Source organism: Corvus brachyrhynchos, unplaced genomic scaffold (genome assembly GCF_000691975.1).
Source record: "Corvus brachyrhynchos isolate BGI_N302 unplaced genomic scaffold, ASM69197v1 scaffold116, whole genome shotgun sequence".
NCBI lineage: Eukaryota > Metazoa > Chordata > Aves > Passeriformes > Corvidae > Corvus > Corvus brachyrhynchos.
The window spans coordinates 15,704,528-15,709,155 of NW_008240221.1; the positions used below are offsets into that span (position 1 = coordinate 15,704,528).

The following is a 4,628-nucleotide window of genomic DNA, read 5'->3' on the forward strand; positions in this document are numbered from 1 at the left end:
AGAAGCTGGAAGACAGGTTTGGTCCAAGAGCTTAACACTGACTTTAGTGCCACCTTTAATAGGTGTTAGTGAGATGGGATTCATGTGTCCTTCAGAGAAATAAACACCTCAAATCTATTGAGAAATCCCCAATTGTTTAGGAAATTAAATTTGTTTCCAAATCCCTTTTAGCTTTAATAAATGGGAGTGAAGTATCTATTTATTTTAAAACAATGTGTTTGGTGGAGCGTCAAGCTGCTCTTCATTTCATGAACCCTTCCACCAGCAGTTTCAGATATCCATAGATAACTGGTCAAAAGGGTTGGGTTGAAAAACTGCAGCCTGAGCCCTGTGGTGCAATTTGAAAGTGTCTTTCTTCCTGGTGGCAAAGCTGCAGGCAAAAAGATTTCCTTTTTTTTCCCCGACTTGTTCAGTAACCATAAGGGACTCCGTACTTCAGGGAACTCATCAGGCAGTTTTTTATCCATGAGAACGAGTTTGAGCTATAATTAATTAATTAATCACTTTAAAGTGCTCTGAGATTTTGCAAGAATACAAGGCAAAAATACTAATACTCAGGTTTATGGCAATCATAAAGATAATGTGCATGTAAAAAGAAATAATATTTTATGAATGTGTTTACAGTATCCTCACTTAATACCCATTTGGTTTGATCACCCTTAAAAAAACCTCTTGAGTCAAAATGTTATGTTCTGTTAGCTCCTTGTAGACCCATAAAACTTTCAATATAACTCATTCATTCTTAAATTTACTTTTTTTCTTTAAAAAAGTAGTTTTCCATGAACAAATATCTTATTGTAAATATTCTGTCAGAAGATGCTTGCAGCCAGGTTTCTGGTTAGAGTTAAGGTGTTAAATTATGCCTCAGTGCCTTTTTCAGATGGAATTTAGGTGTTTAGATTTTAAAAGTCTAAATTTAAGGAGGTTGTTGTGGGTTCCCCTTGTATGCGGTGGGGAAGACAGGTAATTCTGAGATCAATAGACCTAAAATATGAATTTAACATAGCTGAGATGAAAGACTTGATGAGAGTCTATTTTTCTTAGTTGGGAAGCTTACAGTTTTAATTTCAGGTGATCACTATACCTTTAAGTGTGTTAGCATAACTAAAGTCATCAAGACTTTAAACACACTCAGGTAAAATGAATCACACCTATGGCTTTCATTTTTTAAAATGAGAAAATACAATGGATTTCTCTAGTCGATCATGTTTAATTCACAATAGTTAAGTCTTCTCACTACAGAAGTTGAACAATCTTCAGTGTCGTTAACTTCACAACTGGATGAGGCCAATAAGTGAATTAAATTCCATGGGAATTAAAGTGTATTAAGAATTCCAGCCCAACATCCAATTCCATACCACAAAATAAGGCAATAATACAGGAGAGGGATGGATTTCAGTCTGTTCCTAACTCCAGACACATTCCCATCCTTGAAAGTGTTCAAGGCCACGTTGGATGGGGCTTTGAGTTGGAAGGGACCTTAAAGATCATCTTGTTTCAAGCCCCTGATGTGGGCAGGGCACCTTCACCAGACAGGGTTTAACTTACCTTCAGCTGGGCAGTTAAAATCAAGGTACACTGATGACTTGAGTCAGTGACTCGTGTTGGTCCTGATCCCTTTGAGATGCTCCGGGATATTTCCAATGACTATGGAGCTGTTAGATGTGCCACAAAAGACGTTTTAAACAGAGCTCTTTTGGAGTAGAGGCTGCATACACCTGTTTGTTGAAGACTTGGGCTTCAATTGCACAAAAAACATCAATATTTCTGTGAGAAGATCATCTCTTCAGAGATTTCTTCGACATCTGCTTCTCATCCCATCACAAATGCTGCCTGTCTTTGGGATGCTTTGGCATTTCCACTTCCAGTCTCAGCTTGCAACCAGCAGTAAAAGAACAGAGGAACTCGATGAAGTCTGGTTTGAGTTTAGGTGTAAAAATGACGGAGGCTCATCTGCTTTCTATCTTCTGTGAATTGCTGGCTAGTCCTTCTCCGTCAAGATGTTCAAGTGAAGATTATTACATTTTTAAGGAGATTGTGTAGGGGCCTAGAATAGGGGCTGGGTTAAAAGAACCAGGAGATCCTTCTGCCTGTGTCTCCTCTATAAATCTCTCATTATCAAAATAATGTCTCATTTGTGGTCTTGGATGGCTCTGCCTTGAATGAGTCATATTTCTTTTGATACAGATGATTCATATCACTTCTTGTACAGCCCAGGCTTGATCTGCAGAAAAGCTTAGCAACAGAAAAGCTATAGCAAACAGGCTCTGCACATGCTCCAAGTTTCTGATAATCGACCTTTATTTAATTAAGCTTCATATCTGTCTTATGAGGTAATTATTATTATTTTACAAGTTGTACTTTATTATGAAAAAGAAAGCACCCACAGATATTAAGAGATGGATGAAACTGATGGGAGGTATTGTTGTAAAGATCTGGATTCAGAAGTGTCTCCCTTACTATTGTTCCTAAGCAGACAATGCCTAATGCAAGTTGTAGATGCAAATTCAGCACAGCCAACAAGTGTCTCTCTGCTCTCAGACTGCATGGCCTTGGTTTCTTAGGCTACTTGCTTCAAAGGATAATAATCCCTCTCTTCCTCTGCCAGTGAAGAGGATTGTCCGGCATTTAAACTGGGAGAAAAGGGATGTTTTTCAATGTGGACTTTGTGGTTTCCGCACTCTTGAAGCACAGAGCTAAGATCAAGTATGGTTTCTGCATGTGGAGGAGCTACTAGTGGTGCAATTTAACAGGATTCAGCCTCCAAAAGCTGTAAATATGCTTGAGGTGGAAGAAGTTGTGAATGAAACCCAGATGAGGGAATGTGTAGTTAAGGAGTGATTGGAGCCAGTTTGCCAGTTGTGACCATCTTTGGTTCTGCCTCAGCAACATGATCTCCACAGCTGAACCTGGTAAGTAAAATATGTGTTCCCTTGATCTTTTTATCTTTCACTCTGGACCTGAAATCAAACACTGAAAATAGTTTTACCTTAAAAAGCCCCCGAACAATAAAAACGGAACTAATCACGTGTTAATTGCATCTCGTGTAAAAACAGTCAAAATCATAAGCACCCGTGAAAGTCCTGCACCTTCCCACATTGGAAAATAATGTATTTTTGTTTTTTTCTCCGCATGTTTTTTTACATCATTAAAACAAAGATAAGTTAGCCTGCAAAGTCTAACAGCATTGACTTTTTTAATGATTGCTCTGATGTACTTGCAGATATGATCCAATATTAGATTTCACCCTATTTACTCCAGATTCATTATGACACCTTCAAAGATCAAAGTAGAAAACAAATCATCTTAAAATAAGTTCATAAATAAGGTACCTAAGTGATGTTTTGATAATATCACAGAAAAAGAGCTTACTGAAAACCAAGCTACCCTGTCTATCTAGACACTCAAGCTGGTTTGCTCCTATGGTTATTTTCCTGAAAGAATGTAGAAATGATGCCTTTTCTTCCAATACCAGTATTTCCATATCTGTATAAGTGGGCACTTGGAAATAAATGAATAATGTGATGATACATCAGGTAATTTTTATCAAATATAACAATGTTAGCCAAATTAAAAAAAAAAAAAAAATTGCTAAAACTGAAGAAGTAACAACTCACAAGCCCTTATTTCACATGGGGCTTCTGTTCTGAAATGTTACATTTAATGCAGTGCACTGTTAGCTCATAGAAACATAGAATTGTTTAGGCTGGGAAAGACTTCTAAGATCATCAAGTCCAACCTCTCCCCAGCGCTGCCAAATTCACCACATGTCCCCAAGTGCCACATCTACACATCTTTTAAGTCCGTCCAGGGACGGTGACTCCACCATTGCCCTGGGAGCCCATTTTGGACCTTGAATAGTTTTCCTACTGTTGTTGGCTTTAGGTGGGAACCATCCAGAGATAATGATCTCAGGTAGATCCCCAAACTGGAAAGGTAGCTGATCTTGTAATTACTGAATATACATCTAAACAGGAAGTTGGGGCTTGATTTTGAGATCATTGAAACTCTTTTTTTTATAGAGTTGTGACCACCTGCTCAATCACATGGACTAAATTGGCTTTCCCAAGGCAGTCCCTTGCTTACCAACAGGCACATCACAGACACAGTCATTGGACTCCATCACACTGTGGAATATAGAGTCATACTGATCACAGTGAAATAGATGGAAAGCCCTTTTTCTTCTAGCTATACTTTCACAGAAGTATCTCAGAAGGAGCTGGCAGACTGGAAATTTGCAGAGATATTGTGTCTGTTTGCATGGATAAGCAGAGATTAATTTTCCAGGTCACCCTCCTTTTGCAAAACATACAATTCATGTTGAAAAGAAAAAAAAACAAACAAAAAAAACCAAACCAAACCAAACAACAAAAAAAAACCCCAAAAAAGTCCAAACCTGGAACACCCCCAAACTTCAGAGTCTTGAAGCAAAACCTCATCATTTTATCAAGAAAAAAAAGTCCTAATATCAAGCTATAAGTTAAATATCTAGCGAGATACAGCTGTAATTAATTCCGTGATAATGAGGCAGTCAATACATTGACACTTTCTGATCTGACAAGGATGGTTATTGGATCACTATTTATCTCCCAGTTCCCCAGTAGTCAATGCTTTTAGTGAAAAGTCTC

The 4,628-nt window shown here is 38.0% G+C and overlaps 1 long non-coding RNA gene across 1 annotated transcript in view; it reads left to right on the top strand.

Annotated features, from left to right (window-relative positions):
• Positions 1 to 2,282: 2,282 nt before the first annotated feature.
• The window catches only part of LOC108449309, a 10,049-nt gene continuing 7,703 nt past the window's right edge, over positions 2,283 to 4,628 (top strand). The window contains exon 1 of the long non-coding RNA XR_001865468.1: positions 2,283 to 2,912. This is a non-coding gene — a long non-coding RNA (uncharacterized LOC108449309). The remainder of the gene's footprint in view (positions 2,913 to 4,628) is intronic.